This window comes from Lacerta agilis, chromosome 3 (assembly GCF_009819535.1).
Source record: "Lacerta agilis isolate rLacAgi1 chromosome 3, rLacAgi1.pri, whole genome shotgun sequence".
In the NCBI taxonomy this organism is placed as follows: domain Eukaryota; kingdom Metazoa; phylum Chordata; class Lepidosauria; order Squamata; family Lacertidae; genus Lacerta; species Lacerta agilis.
The window spans coordinates 41,412,472-41,428,958 of NC_046314.1; positions in this window are offsets into that span (position 1 = coordinate 41,412,472).

Here is a 16,487-nt window from a genome sequence, read left to right on the forward strand (position 1 = left end):
AGTAGAGAAAATGAGTAAGTGTTATTGACAAAGTACAGGGGGTAAATGTGAATTACACCACTTCCAGGTTTCACTGCTCCAGGTTGCTAAACAAATAATATACAGAAAACATTCTGAAAGCAAGCTGTATCATTCTTTGAAAGCCAATTCAGCTGTAAGGCATCTCAAAGTCTCCTGGGGGCCCAGCATCATTCATCAGGAAGAGACCTGGCAAAGTGAGAAAGGAAATTGTGGAGAGGCCAATGTGGTAACTGCAAGTGTCATTGCTTTATTTTATTATGAAAGCACGAATTAGTTTGCTTACTGAAAAGGTTCCTAGCTTCTAAAGAGAATCTAACCATGATGCAGTGTAGCTGGTGCACTGATCCTGACTATTTGTTTATTTCATGCCCCTGATGAAGTCCAAAAAAGCTTATGCCATAATAAATTTGCTAGACTTTAAGGTGTCACTTTAAGCAGACTTTAAGGGCTGGAGCAGATGTGGATGATGGGGGTCCATACCACTTCCACCACACACTGTATGTTCATATGTGCTGTTCTGAATGCATGAAGCAGATGTTAATGGCTACCAAATGGCTTTGTTCCACTACTATCCATTATTGAAACTAATATAGGTCATTTGTTCAAGGTCATTTGATGAATTTATAGCTGGACCTGGTCTTGAATTGGTGTCTCTTAGGTCCATGTCCCTCCTCTGGCTATTGGACCACATTGACTGCCTTATGTCACAGCGAGTGATTTGAGAATGGCAACAATAGTCATAAGTTAACAATTTTATAATTACAAGGTTACCATAATACCCCCAAAATGCACAACAAACACAAAATTATATACTCTCTATATTAGCTAAAACCCAGACAATGCATATTTTCAGCCAGCATCTGTGGTCTGGCATCACTGCCATCATCAGGCAGTCATGAATATGGTCTGCACCTGTTCAGCTGAACTTCTAGTCCATTGTCTTCAATGCCACAAATAGAGTTTCACTCAGAAATGGAAATTCCAGTGCTCAGCTAATGACTGAAAACCTGGAGCAGATTATCTTGCCTTAATTGTGCATCTGTTTACAGAGTTATGATTTCCATTCTGTGTCAGCTGTGTGTATATTAGCAATTGTGCTTATTCACCAATGATGAAAGGGTTAGTGAGAAAATTGACTGCTGGCTTGATATGTGTGTAGTCCAAAATCCTCTTTCAAAGTTCTTACAATCTTGTCAAGCTATTCAGCAAAGTGTTATCAACATTTACGGCTTCTTTAACTTTCTTTTGAAGATGGGAAATGATGAAAAGAAATTTTTTTTGATAGTGTGGAGGATCATCCACAGCTGTGGTTCTATTTTCAAGATCCTTACTGATCCAATCATTTTGTGTGACAATTTCCCCTCTTGCCTTGAAGTTTAAAATTATAGTCATTAATTTTGTATGTCAGTTTAGTGATGCAAGCCGAATCAGCCAAACACCGTGGATCACTAATTTCCATGCAGTCGTCACCTCTGAATTTCAAACGCTAACATATTTCTCAATGAAAGGTTTGGAATCTTCAACATTCTATTTTGGCTGACCTTTGCATAACTCGATGTGAAAGATAAGAGAAACTGTACTTTGGACCTGTTTTGTGTAAACACATTTGAAAAGGTGCGAAAGGATTTGTTATGTTTCTGAATCTTGTGCTATCAGAAATGCATTCATAGCAAACTGGATAGTGCCTATAGCAAATGGATAAATTATCAACACAAATGAAATTCCACTGTCATTTCTCTCTTTTCTTTTTCTTTTAAAAAGGTGGGCCTATTCTATTTACACATGAAAGAATATTTCTTTTCTTCTTTTTTGAATAAAAAAAAATCAGGTAACTCAATCAAGGTATATGGGTGAAGGAATTTATATGAGTTTTGCCTTCAGTTTTATTCCAGATATGTTTCATTTATATACAACATTAACAAGAAAGGAAATATATTAGAAAACTAAACCCTAGAGAGACTCATAAAAAAGTGTATAATCAAGGCTAAAGATAGGTAGACGGCAGTTAAATCAAGGGGGGGGGGAGTGAAAGGGATTGGGAAATTGTGGGTGATATCCAAGTCAACAGTTCTGTTAGTGCAAGGACTTCAGCCCTCCCCAGTGCTCCTGGCACTCCCTGTACATCTGCTGGGAAAGGTTGGGAAGAAACCTAGAACAGATGTAGGGGTGGGGTGGGGTGGAGGCAGTGGAAAGGGTGGGGAAGTTCCATTGTGCAGCTAAAAGTCCATGCGCTAGCAGAACTGTTGACTTGAATACCATCCAGTGTCAGGAAAGGGAAAGAGATGTTTCAAAAGAGGAGAAGGGAGGGCAAAGGGCTGACAGGAGGGAAAGGAAATAAGGAGTTGGGTGTACACAGTTCCTATGGTTTAGTAACTCTCAGTTCCTCAGTTCTTGTTTTGATGGTCATATTGTTTGGAGAATTGTTTCTGTTTGGGTAGGTTTATTTCAGGTTTCCTTATGACTGTGTTTTTGCAAAGAGACTCTTATTGCAAAGCTAGTAGATTGTGGTCCATTTTTTGCTTTCATTATCCTCCCCTTTGTTTGCTAATTAGATGCTATTAGGTCCTCCTTTCATTGCTCAGTCCTGGATGGGAACATCTTATGATATTGCAGTCTTAAGTGCTTTGCAACTAGGCCTGCTCATCATAGTAATTATATCTATCGTTTATCACTCACATTATCAAACACGTTTCCTCGGATTGAAGAAACTGATAGAAGCAATGGAAGGAATAATTCAGATTCCTTTTGTGCTTTTGCTAACCCCTCTGTTTTATAGACCACAAGGTATTCATTAACTTACCAATTATTACCAGTATTTATTAATCACATTTTTAATCTACTTGTCCACTAAGGAGCTCAGAATAGCATACATGGGATCTCTTTCCTATTATTCCCACAACAACTCTAGAAGATGGCTTATGCTGAGAGATAGCGATGGGTCTGAGATCACCCATGAGTTTTATTCCCAAGCAAGAATTGAACCAGTGTCTCTTTGGTCCAAGTTCACCACTATATTAACTGGGCAGCTGGAATGAATGCAGAATGTTTCAGAGACCTGAATGAGTCATTGGAAACAAATAGTATAGACAGAAGAACTAAACTGAAGAATTGGTTCAACTCAGGAAGCTAGCAACTAAGTCCAAATTAACACGAGCAAATGTTGATAGATGCACCAAATATTGATGATCAAAGGAAAACGGGCTATTTGCAGGAAATCAGATGTTGTCCATGGCATTTCATGATTTGTATGATGTAAACTTGCAGGGAATTGTTCTCCAAACACAATAAGAGTCCGATGGATGAATGGCTCATTCTGTTGTCACAGTGGCCAACCAGATGCCTGTGGGAAACTTACAAGAAGGGCACAAACACAGGAACTACACCTATGCTTTCAAGCAACTGGTATTCAGAAGCACTACTACTACCAATGGTGGAGGCAGAGCAGAACCATCATGGGCAGCAGCCACTGGTAGCCTTGTCCTCCATGAGTTCATTTAATTCTCTTTTAAAGCCATCCAAGTTGGTGGCCATCACTACTTCCTGTGGAAGTAAGTGTCATAACTTATGCACTGCATGAAGAAGTACTTCCTTTTATCTGTCCTGGTATTCCTGGAGTAGTTGTGGTCAAAGTGTCATGAAGGCTTTGCCAACTTTTCCATGTTCTCAGGCAATTTTCATCTGGAGTGGAACAGGTTTATGGTATATCTGTTATTCCCAAAGTCTGTAATGCCAGCTGGGTCTAGGGTGCTACCATGCCATAACAAAAACTTTGATGTATGTCAGCATAATGTTTAAAAATTGCTGTGAAATTTGGAACCGTCACTTACTGCTAGTGAAACATAACAATGCAGAAAGGTTAAGCACTTGAATGCAAAACCAAACAATGAAACAAGCAAGCAAGCAAGCAAGCAGGCAAACAAGCAGGCAGGCAGGCAGGCAAACAAACAAACAAACAAACAAACAAACAAGTGTGTGGGTGTGTCCTCAATCTCTGCTCTAGAGAAATATATGACTACTATAATTTGTACCTGCTTATAATAATTTAAGGCTCATGGGGTGTTTGACCAGTAATACACATTTATGCTTCTTGAACCAAAGGCACCACAAAGAGCCAGAGTTGATTTGAAAGGCTAATAGAGAATTTGGCTTCTTTCCCGTACAAGAGGCAGGTATTTTATCCACTGGGTGCTAATGAAAAATTACAAGGTACTGTGTCACAAGCCTACAAATGGATTAGAAATTAAGAAAGGAAACAAACTCCATAGCACAGGAGGGGAGAAATTGGACTCTGGCAGCAAATGTGATCTAGTAAATGGAGAAATGGGATTAGATCCTGGATAGTAGCATTTAAGTCTTGCCCTCAATAATTCAGTGTGTGACCTTGATAAACTTGTCTCTCAGAGTGTTGTTGTTGTTTTTAATAATCATTATAACTACTGGTTGTTTAATTTACATGGCTTATGTATTGTCCTTTGCATGGGACAGAGAGCAGTTTACAATAAAAACAAGCAGGTAAGAATACATAAAATCAATAAAACCAGAATCCATTTAAAATGTAGAACAACAAATCACCGAAGGATAGCAATCAGGTCTCCCCTCATCTAAATGCCCCTTGAAACAGATGTGCCTTCGCCAACCATATACCATCAGTGTGCATTGTGCTTTGGGAGGTTACAATCTCAAATTTGACACAGAGGAAACAACAGAGAAAGGGGAGGGATGTTCAGGCTGTGGGCAAAACAAGGAAGCAATGTGCAGATTTTTTGTTGGTTGCATGCTATGAGGCTTATTTACAGACTAAGTTACAGTAGGGCATGGGGATTAGGGAGTTTGGGGATGGGGGGAGGTTTTGAGGAGTTGGGTGTAGTTTAACTTGCACAATTTCAACTTCATGTGTATCACTGAAAATAAAAGGGGTGGCGGTGGGTGTTTGGGGGGAAAGATGCCAGCAATTCTACCTGCCATTGCACTCACCTTGGGAGAGCATTTGAAGGTGCAGGAAGAGTGTTCAGCAGAATTGGGAGAGTCTCCAGAAGGTTATTTCGACTATATGTGATTTTGGCTTTATGCACTATCCTTGGAATGTAATCCCTGTGTAAGCTGAGAGTAAACTGGATCAGAATTGTTCCAAGAAAAACTTTGTGGCCTAGGAGAACCCCACACAAACATTGTACGTTTGGATCAGAAAGAGTGTCTGCAATTAGTCCTGTCCTCTTTGCAACTGGGATGGGTATGGCCCTGTGGATGTGACTCAGCACCTGTGCAGACTGTTTTCAGGCAGTGTGAGATATTTCACCAGGGTGAGGAGGAAGCACTCCATGAAAAGCTAAGTGAAGAGGCAGTGGAGGATGCCAGACAGTTGAAGAAGTAATGGGAGGAAGAGAACTATCAAGAATGGAAAGCAAACTAATAGTTCATTTTATGCTGCCTGAAGAAAGAAATCTTGCTGGCAGCAAAAAGGCTGTTTTTTTACAAACTGGGTCTGTGTTTGGATGATAGCTAGGAGATAAATATAATGTGGAACTTGGCACAAAGGAATCAAAGCTTGCCCAGCTTCTGGAATCACATCTCTTTTAGTCTTCATTGTAGAGAAACAAAAGAAGCCTTTAAAAGACCTGGTAAATGTGTCCATAAATTTTGCTAGCTTAGATGGAACAAGTAATGGTTTGAACTAAATTAAGCAAAACAAGCAGAGAATTCTGTTCTGTTTCCTTGGACTGCCTTTGAAATGAAATACAATTCAAGCCCCCCCCCCCCCGAATATGTTTGTCAGGTGCATTACAGATTATTTAGGCAAAGTCAACTGACAAAAGTCTCTGAGATGCTAGGAAACCAGTGTATTAAACAGAAGAAAAAGCCAGCTCCAAGGTAGCAATCATAAACATACTTGAGTCAGATTATCCCCAAGTGTGCTCCATAAAGGCCACATAACTCCTAGCAGTTAGCCTCCAGAAACATCCATGGTCATTAAAGGTGCCCACAGGTGCTCCTCAGTTTTCCTTATTCCCATTTAATTTCCCACATCTTCCTGACAAAATGGGTTAGCCTTGCATGGACTTAAATGACCCAAGGACCTTCCTGGCATCAACATGTGCATGCATGTACATGTCAGACCAACCAGTGTCTGTCCTGGCCTAGCCACAAAGGATGCTTGCCAGCTGCATCTTTGCACTAACCAGGGGGACCAGCATCCTTATTCAATTCCAGTGCTCTGACTGGCCTCTTCCAATGCTGCCTGAAAGGGATATGGAAGGAACTTTTGGTACTTACCATTTTTACTATGCCAGCGGCCATGTGGCCTGAGAATTTCTGCACGAATTCTCATTTATCAAAGGCTTTCTAGATAATCCACCTCAAGTAATATCCAACACAGGGATCCTTGGTGATACTCCCCATCATATTCTTGAAGCATCTTTTCCTTAATGTTTGCAGTACTGGAAACTAATATGAAGCTAAAATTCCTCCGTAATTTCATTATCTTGGAAGTGATTTGATATACCCTGCTGAGAATTAAACACTGAAATACAGCACGGTGTACAAAATAATTCCTGTCTTAATACATTTTATGGCCCTCAAAGGAGTTACCACACAGTTCAGATCATCATTAGCTTCTGTCTTATTCAGATTTCTGAGTCTTTAATTTGGAAAGAAAATTAAACAATTTTCATTTGACCCATGATAAGGTAAGAGAGCTTTAACTCCCCCCCCCCCAAACTCCACACATTTCAAAAGGCTCCTACTCAGATTATTTCAGGACTCTCACCCCCATCCCATCCCAACTGTTTAACCACAAAATTGAACCCACAGAACACACTTGAAAGTGAAGAAATTGGGTCTCTTTTGCATTAATTACACAGCTGAATCACTATTTCTGTTTCATGCATGCTGGTTAACCTACTACCATGTTCTTATGCATCAAGATCAACACTGGAGTGGGGAAATCAATTTGATACCACACTCCATTGAATAATTCAAGAGGTTTTGCTGGATCCTGACACTTCTTTGTACAAAATGTTAGCATTAGAAAATTGCTCTGAAAAATGCTATTGTTGAACCCAAGCTACTATTATTTTGAAAAATTCAGGTTGGTTCTTTAGGGATTTGATCATGATTCTGCAAGCAGCCAGTGTGCCAAAGGATTCAAAGTGAATAGGTTTCTTCTGCTGATCTATACGTTGTGAACGAAATGGAAGACATAAGCAGAAGGTGCTCTATAAAGACAGAAATGGCAATCTCTGCAATTTTGCTTGCCATCCTGAGGTTCACTTAAGGAGGCAACAGTCTATGAAAAATGTAGAGGTTTGAGGCAGTCTCTCATACGTGATGGGACAATTGAAACCCTCCTGAATGGTGGTGGATTGAGCAGAGGGGTCTTGGCTGTTTCACTGCTCACTGTATATCACTAGATAAAAAAAACAGTAAAAAAACAAAAAACCCATTGGTCCCAATATGGATATTTTATTGGAAGGCTACTTCTTACACCACTGCATTGTAAAAACTGTTCATTCCTACTCACAGCTTTCTGTTCCTTACTGATACATAAGAGGACTCGCCTTCTTACATCATGACTGCTAAGCTTACTCAAAAGTCTTTGGGGAGGATGGTGTCAAAAGCTTTTTGAAAGTCCACATACCTTGGAAAACAGCATTGCCATTTCCAGACCTTCTTCTCCCAAAACAGGTAGCATCACTTACTCCATGACACCACAACATCATGCATTTCCTTGCCCCTGTTCACAACACAACAGTGGCTTATCATGGTGAAGAAATGGTCAGCATTGTGATGGAATGGTACAGGGCAAAATGTTATTACTTGTTGGAGTGCTGCTATAAATTCGCTCTCCTCATTTGTTACCCATTTCACAAGTAGCGAATCAGGAGATTTCAGCATATATCTATATATATATATATATGTATTTGGGGGACGGCAACCTTGGTGGAGCTTTCATATATATATATTACACCACTAGAGAAAGTGGTTGCAGCATATTTTCCTTTCAGCAGCACTCACCATTTTCTCTTTCCCAGAATGCACATGATAAAGCTTTATTTTGGGATATTCTGAGGGAAATGTAAAAGGGAAGTATGCAGTCAAAAGGAGCTTTGGTGCCACCAGCGCCTCAGGCAGTGGCAAAACAAAACAAAACAAAACAAAACTTTTTTAAAACGAGTCACAGTAACCATTACTGCCACCAATGGTAAGCCAACCAACCTGTTATGAAATGTTGGTCTCCCTCTAGATTCACCTTTTCTGTGAAGGCCCCCCATTTTCAAGCTAGAAGTTCCTGTTTGAAAACTTTTGAGTCAGCTAAATCTATGAACTGGAAAACCATTTTCAGCAACATTCCTGCCTCCTCCAGAAGTACAGTTCCACCCTTACATTAGATTTTCCTTTACAAACGTTTAGGTGGAAATGCCTTGGTTAGAAATGATGGGAGCTTCCACATAATATGCTTTACAAGGGCCCTAGGAGGATAGCATTGCTTTCAGGAAGCTTTGGCAAAAATCCAAATAAGTTGTAGAACTGAATACTCTGAATGATGAAGAAAGGTTAAGGACCTTGAGTTTATCCTCATTAAAAATAGAAGACTTTGATGTGTAAAAATTACCAGAGAATTATAGCAATGAGAAATAAGAAAGAAAAGGCCAATTATTCTAGGGTAGTCCTTCTTTCCACCAATGTAGCCTTATTCCCTATTGTACAGTTAGTGGTGCTTTGCCAAGACCAAATGTAAATGGTGACGTATTGGGGCTTTTACCACTTCCTATGGGAAACTGTTGCACAGTCTAATAGAAACTTAACTTTCATCGAGCTTTTACACCCCTGAATTTCATGGTCCTTTGCCTTTTCTTAATTTCATCCCATCAGACCTAGTTTTAACACTTTGAATAACTCTTAAGTAATTCCGCTCCCTGGGGTGTACGCCTTCAAATACATTATACCATTTCATTTGTCATTTCTTAGTCAAGCTCTCTCATACATATTTAATTCCTTCACTTCAAATTAATTTTTCCATCCCCCTAATAATATTTCCATTTGTCTATATCCTTTGGATTATAGAATACCTAGGCAGAAACTTAATTTCCGAGAAAGAAGTGCTTCAGAATGAATAAATAAATAAATAAATGAACAAAGAAATTGGTTAGGATGGCTGCTTCGTTATATCATGATATAATAGGGGCCGAGCAAGCGAAAAATATTTCAAGGACCAGCCCTCAAAGCACTTAAAGAAATTTAATTGCTCCCATATGAAGGAGTCCTGGTATAAGTGTGCTGAGAATCTTCTGTTTATTCTGATTCTCAATTTGTGCTCAGTTTTCCAAGTAGTCCAACAGGAAACTGGAAAATGCTTGAGGGTTTTCACAGGTAGTGGTTGGCCACATTTAACAAGAACAGAAAGCTAAACTGGATGAGCTTTTGGCCTGGTCAAGCAAGACTCTTATTAGGTTCTTAAGAATATAAAGATAAATTGTGTGTGTGTGTGTGTTTTACAGCCTATCTCAACACAATGAGCCGACTAAATGAAATGTGAAACTTCACCTAGATTTAAAGGCATGAGCTTCCTATAATTATAGTCTAGGATTGTTTCACAATATGACAAGTGTGCTAGTTCTGGGTCATATGTAGCTGCGCTGGACATGAGCTTAATGCAGTGTGTGGAGCAGAGCTGTGTGTTCTTTCCTATGATGCAAGCCGAGCCAGGGCTTCTGCCATCCACGCTACCCACTGCCCATGCCATCGCTGCACCTACCTCCTCCTGCCATCGCTGTGAGGCTCTTGACAGTAGTTGCTGCAGTGACCACAGTTTGGGTTGGTCCACAAGTGGCCAGCCCTCCTGCGGCTGGGAAGCCATGCCACAGCACTCCGTTGCCACCACCAATTCCTTTGCTGCTGTTGCCAACTATGGCTGCTTTGGTCAGTGCACTGGGCTAGGCACAGGGCCTCCTCCTGGCATCATGCAATGTTGGGTCCAAGCTGGTGCCTCTGGCAGCACATTATGGCAGCAGCAGCAATACCCTTGCTCATAGTCTTTCTCATTACTTCCAGCTTGCCGCTTCCTGTTTACATAATGTCCTAGCCATGTCACTGCTGTATTTTATGTTGTCTAGGTGCCGAGGCTGGTATAGTCTATCAAAAGCACATCTCAAATTAGGACCATGACAGTATTTTCTTATTTAAGTTTATATAAATAAGGCATGCTCTGCTTCCAATTACATGGCTTTCTGATAAAATATATTGGCTAAACTGGCCTTTCCCCTGTTTCTAAAGCCTCTACTTACTGTAGCTAAGCTATCAAGAAGTAAACAAAGGTTATCAATGCCCCAAAGCATTTCTATGTGATTCTGTTGTAACCCCATTTAATCTTGTTTCTTATCCTAAATTCTAAGCAGATGGGTGGTTGTATCTTTTATCTGTCAGGTGCAAGAATGTTGGAATTAGCTTGGAAATAAGCCTCTGTGAATTCATGCTTTATCCAAGTTGTAGCCTCATTGGCACACCAGATTGGCATTTACCAGCGATATCATGACACCCTGCAAAAGCATAGACAGTTTCTGCCTGGAGTTGCTCCTTGATTTTATAAGTAAAACTCTGTAATGAGTTCAGATTGTTATGAACTGTTTTTGTCTTGCCGGAGCAATGCAACCTTTGGTTATCAACAGACTAAAAGCTGTTTAATTGTGGTGATGTTTCCTTACAACCTGGGAGCTGGAGTCCCCAGTGACTCTGTCGGTTGCACAGAGGAAGGAAGAGCAAATTGACACTAGACTTCTTATTCTTCTGCAGCCCTTCACACAAAGTCCCCTTACCATATGGTTACCAGATTTTTTCCAATGAATCCGGCGACACTTTTTTTTTTTTTTTTTTAAAGCTGAGTAGCAACAGGGAGTCAGTAGTGGGGATGATGAGGCAAAAGACCCTGTGCCCAAGCACACATACATATTGTATAAAGGTGCAAAGCCCTTCTTTCGCACCCTGTGAAACATAAAAAACTGGGCAACAGCGCGCCGCACACCCATGACTCCCGAGCCTTCCCCAATCTCCTTCCTCCTTAGTTTTGACCGATCGGGGAGGCTCGGGAGTCATTGGCAGGCGGTTGTTGCCCAGGAGGGGCCAGCTTGGTAGTGCAGTTGGCTCTGGCTGGCTTCAGGAGCTGCTCACTGCCATGGCGCAGGAAAAATGGCGGGCGCCATGGCAGCAAGCAGCTTTTGAAGCTAGCCAGAGCCAACTTCCCTAACAGGCTGGCTCTGGGCTGCTGAGGCTGCCGCTGCCACATTTCCCGGGGACAGATTTGCAAATCTGGGGACATTCCGGGAACAGAATTTGTCCGGGGACAGATTTGCAAATCTGGGTACTGTCCCCAGAGACCGGGGACATTCAGAAAGAGGGCAACTGGCAGGAAGACCCAGTGATGGTTGTTGGTTTCGGAAGGCTTGTACTTCTGAGCTTTTCCAGAAAGTTTATGTACTTTCCCCAAGAACAATAGTGAAGTGGAATAGGAAAGTGAGGAGTGCAGCTCTGGTGCATTTTCTTTTATGATTTGGTGGCCTTTTATTTCATATACTAATGACAATCATGGAGCAGAGCTATTATCATCCATTCAACGGCAGATATGGCTATAATAACATCAGTGCTTCTGATTATTCTAAGTCTTAACTGAGGGCTAGGGAGGTGGGAGGGCAGGGAACACAGAATGATTTTTTTATTATTATTATGCCTTACTTATTGTTTCCATTTTTAGTTTTGTAAACTTATCAAATCCATTTTTTTAAGCAGCTGATTTTATTTAGCTTCCAGTGCAGTTTTCTGCCCACAGATTCAGATGACAAGAAGAGAAAAACCTCAAACAACACCAGGCCCTCTTGGAGGCTGCTACTGCCATTGTCTCTGCAACTGCATATCCCTATATTTCTAATACGTTGTGGAGACAAGGTTAAATTTTCCTCAGGGCTGGGAACTATGGCCAATAGGTCTCCAAATCACCACATAGAAGTGAGTTTATACGCTAGAACTGAACCAAACCAGTCACATAAATCCTTCTCACATTTCTTCTTTGTGACTTTTGATATCAAATATTCACTGACTATTAGAATGTCTGCCACCTGCCAAATATTTGTGGCTCAAGGTTAGTTTGTGATATCTGATTTCAATATGCCATACAGTATTTGACAGCTAAGAAGTCAATTTTAGTCAATATTTGGCAACATTTGACTGTTGACAAGCATGGGTATTTACTGTTTGAGGGGGGAAAGGCATGTAATTGGTGTTTGACAGTATTTGACTTGACAGGGAATAATATGAACAGGAATAAATGTTGACATTTCTTTGTATTTAGCATTTGCCTTTATTGATTGTTTCTACCTTTGTGGTGGCAATAGCTATTTGATACCTAACACCAGCACCCCAACATTACTGGCCTTTCTGCACTTACCTTTTATAGTTACTTGGTGTTTTTTTCTTTGTTGTTACATGCTGCCACATGATGTTCTAGAGTAATCCTTTTTTCTCCTACCATAAAAATATGACATTTGGGCCTTTCTGTAGTTACTTTTTATTGTAGCATAGTTGTTGTGGATCCAAAAATTTAAAGAGTGAATTTGTAAGTGACTGTGTAAGCTTTGGGCACATGCTGCTGTTATTAGAGAGTGAGTGTGGGGTTTTCCTTTTCACACTAATAGTGGGTTGTGCCTGTACTGAGAAAGGTTCTATGGCTGTAGTCACACCCCCTAATGTACCCTTGCATTCCCCCAGCCTGTAAATGTCATAAATTTTCCACAAAAATTTAATGAAATAGATTGCATCACTTTTCTCCAAAGCTGGTGTTGTGGGACAGTGTCTTTGTGCATGATATGATCAGTTGCTAATGAGCCATTAGAGAGTTCCCTTAAGTGAGGGCTCATCCTCAGTGTTGGGGAACAAATCCATATGCATATTCCTCTGTGCATAGGACCATGTCCCTTCACTGCAGTAAATACAGACCTCCCACATGTACAAGTTATCTAGTGTGAGTGCAAAGGGAGAGAGTGGACTGAGAACTTATTCATCACCCCAAGTTGGATCACACAGAAGAAGTGTTTTGCAGATATATTCTACATGGACGTTCCTCATAATTGGCTTCTATATGCATTATTCTGTTGCACAATGCACCAGCTGATGCTGTGTGGCTCATCCTGGAGAGAGACTCTTTTTTTTTTAACTTCCCACCAAGCAGCTTATTGGCAATATGCAGTATTTTGCGTGAAGTCTTGGATATGAGCCTCCAAAATATCAATAAATTGTATGGTTTGAGAAGGACAACCAATGTTGTGCCAAATAAGGATAAAAGAAATTGCATTCAAAAATTATCAAAGGGGCAAGAAAATGTTGCTGAAATTGTAAAGCATGGGGTGCAATATTTTTGTTGCTGTTACCTGACTTTCAATGTAGCTGAGGGGTCCTGTGAATGTGCTTTCTTTTCTGTATTCAGCAGCATAAAAAACCTCCTGAAAGTTCAGTTCTGTCAATATACACATTTTTGTATGCTGCTTTCACTAATACAGACATTTCCCCTAACATAATGATTTTTTTTGTATGTTGTTTTCATGCACATATGCCACCCCCACTTCCCCTTAATGTACCCATTTTGGCACACATTGTTCGACTAGGGAACTGCATTGCAAAATTCAGGCAAGTGTAGATTTTGAAGGATGGCTGTGTTTTGATTCACATATTGGTTCGATAAATGCCAGTTAGATCATTTCTCATTACAATGTAAGCAAAATCAAATTTCTTCCCCATCCCTACCTGTGTGTGCTTTATTTTATTCCAGAAATCATCTCTCCAGTGGTCTACATTCTGCAGGGCTCCTTGGTGTCTTCGTTCTTCCTCCCACGGATAGACGTTTCTGTGAGTGAATGAAGTTTGGAAGGCTGTAGACCATGGTCATGACAGCTGTTCATTCTTATATTTTAAGTGAAGTCCTTTTACTTTTAAACAATCAGTGCAAAATGATTGTTTTCAAAGGTAAAAAGAGAGACTTCCCTTGAGAACAAAGTCAATGAACACACGAATCTCAAGCCCTTGGTATCCAGCCTCCCTGGCTTCCCACATGTCAGTTGAAGCCTGGGGAATGATATCACAAGGTAACTCCTTCTACTGGGCTTTTGCAGATCAGAAAACATTATCAATGGGGAGCAGCAGAGATCACTGTAGAAACATACAATTTAAATAAAAAATGCACACAACTCTTGGTCACCTTGCAACAGTACAGGAAGCTCTAGGCTGAATCATAGAATTGTAGAGTTGGAAGTGACCCTGAGGATTACTTGCAATTCAGAAATATGCAGCTATCAAATATGGGGATTGAAATCTAAAGAAATTCTTATGTGCCCTGGGAATGAGTCAGAAAAAAGGAAAAAATCTCTTGGATGGCAGGTTTCAGCATAGCACAACAGAAGACAAATCAACAAGTTAATTTAAAACAACAACAACAACAACAACAACAACAACAACTCCTTTTGTCTATATTTCTAGCGGCATGATTGTGCCTGCAGTCTGTGCTGCAAACATCAGGAACTGTTTCCTCCCTGATTCCCTTCTTGGATGTTATGTGATGTGTCAGCAAGACACAATTTGCTGTACTAGAAATGTCATTTACCTTAAACACTGGAACCATGTTCCTCTAAAATAAAGTAAATAGAGTTAGAGAAGAAATTAATTTGGCTCCCTGCACATTATCTAAAATGGGTTTGGGATTGCCGAGTGTGTGTGTGTGTGTGTGTGTGTGTGTGTAAGCTGATATGATTGATTGCTGTGATTTCTTCAGCTCTGGCATTGCACAGAATGTGATTTCTGAAGGCAGTTCTACATCCTTTCATACTGCCTCAGTACAAGGGTGAAATGTGATGGAGTCAGTACCATGAAAAATGGAAACCATGTTGTAAAGCAGGGGTGGGATCAGGGCCTTCGGGCTCTTGGGTCTCTCCCTAGTCCAGGACCTTCACCATTATTGCTCCATCCCCTTCTTAAGTGTTTCTGCCAGGCTAAACAAGTCATGGTAAATGTGTGTGTGTGTGTGTGTGTGTGAATATGTGTAGAAAATCTGGCTTTTGTATGGTTAGAATATAACCTACTGGGGTAAAGGGTAGTGTGCTTCAAATAAAGTAATATGCAGTGCTATTTAAACACATTTGGGGAGCTTTACTGTACCAGACCAGAGATCTGTCTAGTCCAGCATACTGTTTCTCACAATGGTAGGTGCTTCCAGGAGATGCTAAACTAGGCATGAACATTAGTGAGTCTCCATGAGCATGACATTCCACAACCAGGGGGAAAGGCCGTTTCCTTTCTGTTATCTCAGATTGCAAGGACATCTGTTATTCTCAGGGCTGGAGATGGTACATATGGGAAGAAGTGATTCTTCATGTATTGAGATTCCAAGCCATGCAGAGCTTGCAAAGTCAAAACCAGCTCTCTTGAAATAAGCCTTGAAACGAGACAGGGAAAGAAGGCTTTAGACTTTCCACTTAACCAGTGTGCTCCAATATCTTGATCAAATCACTTTACACTGAATGTGCAGTGTGTAGCTAGCTTCATATCTTGTTTTTCTTAAATTGATTACAGTCATGAACAGGATTGTTGCTTTGGGGACAGCAGTTCAGGGGGAGTGGAGCTTTACCATTCCCTTCGCAGCTCTGTCCCCATGAAGCCCCCCGCCCCCTGCATAGCTACAGGCTAAGTTAGAAGAAAATAAAAGAAAAACCTGGCTGATGTCCAGCTAAGTCATACTCTAGAGCAGGCACATCCAACTCCCAAAGAGACTGTGATCCACTCCCAGTATAAAATAACTGGCAGTGATCTACCCATTGTCACTGGAAGGGACAGAGTTTGGCCAGAGTTGGGGAGCTTTTTTTTGGGGGGGGGGAATACCCTCACTAGGAACTAAAGCACCTACAGCATTGCTTCCATTTTCCGCATCAAACAACGTTAACTGCTGCTGCGGTGCCAACAGAGGAAACTATGGCCAGGGGCGGGAGGCGGGATCATTACTTGCCCACGATCGACCATGATCGTGCAGTGATCTACCTGTTGATTGTGATCGACCGGTTGGACATTGTTGCTATAGAGTATACCCACTGAATTTAGTGGCATTAAGTTCCTTAAGACCATTGATTTCAATGGGCCTACTGTGAGTACAGCTGATGCTGCATATCACTCAAAATTGCCATAGTGTTTACTGCTTCATAAGTAACTTAACTTTTTTTCCCCACCATCCCCCGCCCCCCAATTTCTCATTTTCACTGGAATTGAGCTTTTCATGCAATGAATACACTGAGGTTTTGTTATCCAAGGGTCTTAACTGATTGTAATCTTGGTTAAGTCCCTGTTTACCACTCAAATAATAGATATTTAGATTGCATTTTTGTTACCTAATCCTTATCCCTTTTCCCTCTTAGCAAAGCAAATTAATCTAACACTTTGCTTTGGTA